The following is a 9,078-nucleotide window of genomic DNA, read 5'->3' on the forward strand; positions in this document are numbered from 1 at the left end:
TTGATATTGGATTATGTGTATTTCCTTATGAATATGCATGCAAAAAATATTGTTTGTAGTTGGTAATTTTTGCAAATGAATGTTTTCATAAATGGCTTAGTTCCATAAATCAAACGTTTATGCGGAAAACTCTTGAGATTTTTAAACAAGAAAATGCCATTTTTTCTTTTAAATCGGAAAAAATACATTGATATATGAATTCGACATCGCAAAGTGATTATATTCGCAATTGAAATGGAAGAACGTCTCAAGTAAAGATGAAGAATAGAGGAAATATTTTATTTGAATAGTAAATATATTATATATATTTAAACTTACACACTTACATTAATGCTTCTGCAATGAATGACCAAAAGTCAGGCAAGTAAATAACGTGCGACATAAAGATTCAGATATAATACATATAGTATATGTACAAATTCRTTTTGAAACTACAGTTATGCTTACTTAATGGATAACAACACTCCAAAATTGCAAAAATWATGGTTTTTAACTTAAAGCTACCTAGAAGCCTTAGAARAAAAAGCGTTTTTATGGAGCAYAATTTGTTCAATAACGGATTTTGCAATASKCACACTACAAAAGTATACCGGACTACAAATGATATCGWATTTTACCCGTATTTCTCTTCAGTAAGGTTTSCCATTTCAGCATTCAAAGTTAAACGATCCAACAACGAGTCAAARTTRTTAAACTACCGRAATTCGGAGRCAGTGCGCTCAACTTTAACAGCGGTACGTCCAATACATAWTGTCGTAATCGTCCTGCAGATCAACGATTGGGCGTCTAATGGACCGTGGYGGACATAGAAATRCCTGTTGTGACGAGAATATTGCTGCCGTATTTTACATTTAAATACATATTTACATATAGATATGCTAATGAATATACASYATATGTATGTGGAATAGAAATTGAATTGCCATGAAATATTATATAGTGAATATGCATACATATATATAAATATCCGAAACGGAAAAGTTTTTTTTTCTCCCGTAAACTTGTCATAATTGGTGGTATCATTTGCTCACAACTAATTAAACGCTTCCGCTAAATACTAATAAATCAACTAAATAATGTCCACCACAATACTCATCAATATAGTAATGAAATAACTATGTGTCCACTATTATTTGTAGGTTTCATTGTATGTAATTATATGTAATTTAATGTAATTTAATGATAAAATAAAAATTCTCTAGCGATAACTTGAGGGGAACAACAGTCAATTACTTGCACTTCCGCTAATTCAAACCSCATGCTTTCGTTATGCAAACCAAATAATATAGTAATCTCAACTTAACCTTTTTGAAATATTTTCTTTTTTAATACTCGTACTTAAGCAAAATCATGTATTTTCACAYGTTCTCCGAGCTAGCAATACATACTCATTTGTCTAGCCGCAGTACCTAGTTATCACAAGCGATAGATTTCTTGCCATCTAATATTAAAAGCAGAGAAATATTTTCAGTGTAGATTTTTTCATAAGTCGGTCCCTATAATTATGCATAAGGCTGAGGAATATCCCTTGTTATTTCACTAGCTGTCAGGTATTCCTACATTAAAAAATCATCTGATGAGCCGTTTTTATTTCTTATTTAAAAAATAACCGAAGAAATCAAACCGCAAAACTGAAGCTGCTTGAACCATTTAAATTTGATCAAGCGAAGGTCTCCAACTTAAGGAGAAAAATTAAAATGAGAAAGTTCGGTTCGTATGGGGTCCTACAACCGAAAATGTTTGTTTTTATTAAAACACAAAAAAAAAAAAACAAATTTTGAAGTAAATCAGACTAAATATTATTTTCGTTAAAGCGGGGTTTTAAGATATTTGTTACTAACAGATTCAAATATGCAACTTCCACAAACCAAATGAACATTAAATTGAGTGATTGGGAATTAAARCAAAAAACAAAAAATAATAATAATAAGTAAAAGATAGTTAAATTATCTAAGAATATTTCACTGCCTTACTTTAAAATTAAGTGGTAGAACTGTAGCGAAAACTCCAGTCTCGTCAAGTCCGATTGGAAAACTTTCAACCAAAATTCGTACCRCAAAGGCTATTGATCGSWGGGTATTAGACTGACACGGRGACTATTTTGCTCTTTCGAAAAAGATACCCTGAGCAATATTCTGCAAATTCTATTATTTTCACCTCAGATACTTTATCTTMTAATGTTATTRATAGTTTTAAAYATGTTTGGAAATTGATCTAAACAATGTTGCATATTATTTTGTAATTGTAGAAACTGTAGTTATGTTGCATCTACATTTATTCGGTTATTAAAACTACTGACTCATTAYTTATGAAAGAATTTTCTTCGYTYATAACTTGTGTATATCATACAATCGATTATTATAAATAAATAACCATCTTCGCCATAACCTATAAAGCATAACACAGTACAAATTGTCAATAGCAATAGCAGAGTCCCCCACAGCTAGACTCGCTCAAGCGCCGATTGTGAGCGCACACATAGGTCATCGTTGAAAATAACATCTTGCAGCCGATCGCAACTGCATGTTGCAGGCAAGTCAGCTCCAAAGATGTCAAAGAAATAAAAATAAAAATACAACAAGTGTAAATGCAGTGAAAACATTAATTTTTGTATGTAAACTGTTTACTCACAGACATGTAAGCCGAAAATGAGCTATTCAATGCCCATATGTAGTACTTATATTTGCTTATGTACTTGAATATTCATACCTGCAACCAAGGGCTTTCATATAAGTGTATAAGTTTGTATTTGTTTATTCACTTAAACTACACGTCAGTTTATTGAACGTGCAACGAATGCATTTCTCATGCAAAAATTACGCTGCAGTCATTGCCTTTCGATCAGCAGTGACGATCAACAGTAGATCAGCATACGAAGCGGTATGAACTGGCTGCCATATTTTATAAATATACAAAAACACGGACTGCTTTCGCTCATACACACTTCGCGTTTGCCAACTCAGCAGATTGCAGGCGTGCGGGTGGAGCAAATGTGGTGGCTCCATTTGGAGGCATGCCTCTTTGTTTAACTAGGTGCGGCCTAGAAATGAGTGCGGATAAGTATAGGCTTTAAGATTGATCTGTTTATTAACCTTGAGATAAGAGTGGTGGTTATGAGGGTCATTTGCTAAGTTAGTTCATAAGCTTTTTATTTAGGTTTCCTTACAAATTATAGAAATGAATATGCAAACTAATGTYCTAAAAGTCCTCAATATCAAACGAYGAGGTCAAATCGATTGAATATAATTGATGGAAATACCATAAGTACAGCTCTTTTCTTGGAATRTTCATATCACAATATAAYRCCTACTATTTTGCTATATTGGCCCCTATATTTCATGGACCACAGYCATTACTGAGTCGACCTTAAAAGTRATGTTTAGTATGATTTCATCTAAAAAATCATGGGGCTAGTTCTTAAAATWTCGATCTGGAATTTTSSACACGATCTTTTCTCCAAAAGGAGTTGCTCATTAGTCGCAACCGCCGAYGTCGCAATAATATTGAATATCGCTGACATACAAACTGAACAATCGGAATACGAGGCTTGTATGGAAACATTTTTTATTTGAATAGACATCTTCACGAAATTTGGCGCGAGTTATTTTCTCAGACAATAATGCAATCTCCGAAGAAATTGTTCAGAACGGCTCACTATATCATATAGTTGTCATAAAAACTAACCAATCGAAATCGAGTTGTTGTAAGGAATCTTTTGTATTTCTGAGGGTTATTATAATTTCGATGCAACCGAAGTCAACGTTTTTTTGTTTTTTTTTGGTTTTTATAAGTGTGTTAACCTATAAAAATGTTTCATGAATTTCAAGTACTCACGGTTTTCTCGAGCCACCCTCGTATGAACATAAATGTATAATTCATCATTTCGCACAAACATATCTACATCTAATATGTACATATATCTAAAACAAGCAGATGTTTATATATCAGAAAAGTGTGTGAGCGCCAGATAAAATAAGAAAATAAACAATRGAATTCGCATAAATATTTAGCCACAAGAGTTTCTGAAAACGTAAATACGTGAACTCTAGATATACATATATATACGACTAATTTTTGMCAAAAAGCAAGCTTTATGTGGTGATAAAACGTTTCGACAATATATTAAAAAATCCTATACAAAATACCAACGTGATCCCGCATAAATCACAGGCTAACACGCATTACAGCGACACACTACATCGCACCTACACAACTTCACAGAAACATATACGTACATATAACCCTACACATTCGTTCTATGAAGCTATCATTTGGCGGCATCAACATTTATTTGGGCGTACCCAATTAGCTCCATCACCCAATTAACATGTTCGAAACACCGGAGCTAAACGGAAATTGCTGGCGAATGCTATAACGAACGACGCTTTGGTGCTAAGTCCTTAGTGCTAAACCGCAGATTTGCCTGCTTTGAATAACCGAAAAGTTTCGCCACATTTTCACGGATTTTGCAAGCGTTGCAAATTACCTAAATTAACCTCGAATTTGAATTTCGTACATTTTATGACATTTTTTTACTGTGGATGTATCTTAATCTTGTACTTAATTAGTATTGAAAAGGAATTTCTGTTCACAATTTCCTACAAAAAAGCTGACATTTAATTACATTCATTTTGATCAGTTTCGATTTTTTGCTGACAATTTACGCCAAAGGTAGCCTTCTTTTTTAGTAACATYTTTCATGTGAGAAATATAAATATTACATATATATATATGACACATTCTTTCTTCTGCAAATCGAGGGTTCTTTAAGTCACTTATCTAACTCTTACACCTTTCTGGCGTTCATTTATAACCTCAGTAGAGGTTTTACTTCTCCGATTCTACATCGTATTAGAACTGTACATGAATACTATTGCATAACCATATCATACAAGGTTTTCTTCCACATTTTTGTAAAGTTCCACTCAACTAAAGCAGGCCTAGTAAAAATAAATATATTATTTAAAATTTAGCTTAATTAGAACTATTGGATTTATATGAAATCTACAAGGCAATTTTCGTATTTTCTCTACGATGGTGTTCATATTTGATGCGGCTACAAAAAGTAGTACATAAGTTAAGCTTTCTCAAAACTGTATTATATATTATAAAACAATGTATTATACTGAAATGTATATTTAATTGACTTTTTGTTTGTTTTCTTTCCAGGACATTTCCTAGTCCTAAAGGAATAATCAGAAAATAATACCCTGACGGTCTTTTCATACATAAGTGCATCGAGGCATGGTATCAAAATCGAGCAAATTGATCCAAAAATTCAGAAACCATGATGTAAGTCGGACTGGTATTTAAATTCAAATTATATCTAGCTCCTTTTCTCATTTGGCCATACCCTCTCTTTTTTAATCTCACTATAATGAACAACCTTCTCTGGTTTACCTCTTTACAGACATTTGGGTAATGCGAATAGCAACAGCATCAACAGCGGGCCTTAAGGAAGATGCCATTCAAAAATTCCCTGGTAAAAATTTTTTCCGATGGCCTATTACTTGATTACGGATTACGTCAATTACTTGAAGGATACGTTCAACAATATACAGTCATTTGACAGGATATCAAAGGAGATCAATTCTTCATAAATTCATTGCAAAAGAGCGCTGAGGTTCTCAGCTAAACCGGTTAGTTGTAGATGTAAAAGACAACGTATAAGTTAGAGATAATGTAACAGTAGTAAACTAGATGTAACAGAGAACATTTAAATTAGAGAAGGTTCAACTGCCTACCAGCGTATACATTTTTAAAAGTTAAGAAAATGTGTTGAGCGCATTTCACCACCACCACCAGCAGGAAGAAGAAATTTTAACAGAGCGACGTGAACAGAAATGAGCATTGAATGTTATTATGGCCATAGGTTTTCTTTGATATTATAACCGGTTGTTAGTCCTTTGGCTTATATTTTASTACATTTATATGCCATCATATACATTAGTATGAATATCGTTAGGCGAATATTTATGAAAGCGAGTTATCTTCTAAAAATTGGCAAGGACGCTACTTAATTCTAGTGAGTTAGTAAACAGAGCTGTTTTACTTCTTATTCCTTTATACAATATTTTGTTTACGCCTAAATAAAAAAAAAACAGCTTATATTCTAGGAAGCGCAGAGTTTAGGTATTAGATCATGTGCTTCCTAATTCTATGATTTATGTTTTTATTTATGTATTATCTCCATATGTCGTTTATAAATCTTTGATATTTTTCAACCCGAAAGGCATTCTGACGTATTCATATATTTAGTACTGCCGGAGAAACAAAAACTGTTTTCTTGATGCCATTAAAATCTAATGGTAACTTTTTACTAAATCTATAGGGCTAAAGTACTGTGCCTTGCTCAATTTATTCAAGCATCCTTTGTTATTTGATAAAGGATAAAGTTTTTGGTATAAGACATTCTTGAATGGTTTCTACTTTCTTTTCATCTAACAAAATTGTATTATGGGCAAACTTGTATCCTGAAAATTCAATACTGGTCTTAAAAACTCCGATTTATCCAGTGAAATTTTCTTACAATTATAGACTTAGCGTGTAAGTCTATCTTCCAATTTGTATAATAGACTTTGTTTTTTATGTTAACAAATCGTGGTTTATTAAAGAGCTGCAAGAGAACTTAGAATAATGTCGTTTTATTTTGGACTTCAGTTCCTTAGATTTTTCTGTAGTCCTGKATTCCTTCCTGTCACGTAGTCCGTGTATATCACACACATTTACTCTTTCGAACACACTTATCTAGACAAACTGAACTGAGCTGAACTGAACTGCAATTGAACTTTTACTATGCCTTTTATACTTTCGAGATTTGATTATTTTTAAATCTGTTAGCAAAGCATCAAATATCATAACGATGGCACGAGTTCTTATACATTATTGTGTTCAATTAAATAGGATTCAAGTCTCTTTGATATTTGTTGACATTAGATGTCGAAATTCAATATTATTGTTTCTAATACCTTATGTATGTACGTATGTACGTCTCCTATCAATTTAATATCGAATTATGATGCTATCTGCGTATGTTTATTAATTTAGTGTCGAATTGTCTTATACGTAAATATGTATGTATAGTAAGTCTTAGTGTCCAGTACTTCTTGTTTGGAATATTGGCTGAATTCCGTTTGCTGTTGTTGTTGGTAGTGTGTTAGGTATGATGCTTGATGTGGTGATAGATGTGGTAGTGGGTGTAGTGGTGGATGTGGTGGCTGAATGTGTAACTATGTGAGCTTCGTGTAAAGTATTTATTATTTTCTCTAAGTGATCATAGTGTTCGTCAACATTGCTAAATTCACCATGATATCGTCAATGTAAACATGATAAAATTTCCCTACGAATTGGCGATGTGCATTGTCCATTTCTCTCTGAAAAATTGAAGATGCGTTTTTCAATCCGAAAGGTATTCGGACATATTCATACATGCCGTTTTTAATTGAAAATGCAATTTTATCTATGTCTTCCTCTTTCATTTTAAGGATATTTTTTATGCGATTTTTTACTACTAATTTAATTTTACTGCTGGTCCCTACTGGGGTGCCAATTAAAAATGAGAAGAATGTGGTTGTTTTTACTACGAAATTAATTCTGTTCTTTATCGCTAATCTTAAATATAAAATAACTTAATTCTTTGCTCAATGCTCGGGTCTCTGTTGCAGCTGTTCCACGAAACGCTTGTCTATTCATGTTGTTTATGCAGATGCACCACTTACTATCAGCAGGTTTTATTGGGAATGTATAAGTTATTTTTAATTAACTTCCTATAACTTCACTTCAGCGGTAGCGACGGTGTTGTCGACTATCCAAGCTATTTTAATTGAGTTAACACTTTGAGTCTCTTTCAAAAATTATTTATTTAATAATCAGTAAGCATACAGCTAGCCTACTATTCTTACCGTCGCTGCTGCCGTTAGCGTTGGTCTCTAATTACTTCCATAAGTATTCCCACGCTCATGTGCCATGCTCATGCATCGAGCTAATCATCGCCAAATAGTTTCATTGCTGCTTACATAACGACCCATCTGACAGTGAGACACTTCATTATTTGTGTTTGTTACTGCAAAGATGCCCATGTCGCTACCTTTGTTAACATATTTACATATGTATTTTATGGATTTCACAGAGTTACAAAATTCCACATTGATGTGAACTTCAAAAGTTGTGGACAATATGGGCGAGAACGGCACAATCCAACGATTGTCTACATGAAAATCTTGTCCTTTTATCCTGACATCTACAGGTCGTCTAACGCCCACAACTGATCGCCGACGATACAATGGGTAACCATCGATTCCCGAGATGGTTTCAGCAACCAAGTTTCTCGGGTACCGTTTGGAGCACTTGCCGTCGATCATACAGGGTGAGCTGTTGTTGATAACTCCGCAGGATCCATGTATCATGTGTTTAGTTACTATTGTATGCAATTTTGGGTCAACCGTTTCATCAGGAATTTCGACTGAAATAGTGGAATCAATTTCTTCTCGCCTTATTTTGTCAACCAACCAGACTAATATATGAGCATGTGGCAAACCACGCTTTTGCCACTCAACAGAGTTGATCCAACAACGTACTTGGCCATGCACACGATGCTTTGTAATTCATTAAAGATTTTAATTTTTTCTTGTAAACTCTGGCTGTGATGTCATGCCTATCAAGTGGTGTTTGGTTGTGTAGCAGTTCATTTTTTATTTCAATCCATTGTGGGTTACAGGTGAATGTAATGAATAGGTCTGGACGGTCATACTTTCGAACATAAGACATGGCATCCTGAGCGTACTCGTGCATGTACGTCATTCTTCCTAAATTATTTACATTGCCGTCAGCATTGATTGCATCGCGAAGATGAATGTACTCTTCAGATCGAAGCTGCTGTTGGTTTAGACGAATGTATGTCAATCGTTTAGTCTCAATTTTGACGTACATGTCCACTGCATACTGATGAATGAGCCGTTGACACATCAAAATGTGATTTACTTCACCTTCACGTATCATGAGTCTGTGTGCATAATAATTCATGGCACTAACTTTTTTGTGTGTATCAGCACCTGGAAGTATAAATGAAAAAAAAAAATA

At 33.6% G+C, this 9,078-nt stretch overlaps 1 long non-coding RNA gene across 1 annotated transcript in view; it reads left to right on the forward strand.

Moving 5' to 3' along the window:
• Nucleotides 1–6,852, forward strand: part of LOC108973167 — a 22,152-nt gene extending 15,300 nt beyond the window's left edge. The window contains exons 2-3 of the long non-coding RNA XR_001993711.1: nt 5,170–5,292; nt 5,411–6,852. This is a non-coding gene — a long non-coding RNA (uncharacterized LOC108973167). The remainder of the gene's footprint in view (nt 1–5,169; nt 5,293–5,410) is intronic.
• The last annotated feature ends 2,226 nt before the right edge of the window (nt 6,853–9,078 follow it).

This window comes from Bactrocera latifrons, unplaced genomic scaffold, assembly GCF_001853355.1.
Source record: "Bactrocera latifrons isolate USDA-ARS-PBARC rearing strain unplaced genomic scaffold, ASM185335v1 scaffold_460, whole genome shotgun sequence".
Lineage (NCBI taxonomy): Eukaryota > Metazoa > Arthropoda > Insecta > Diptera > Tephritidae > Bactrocera > Bactrocera latifrons.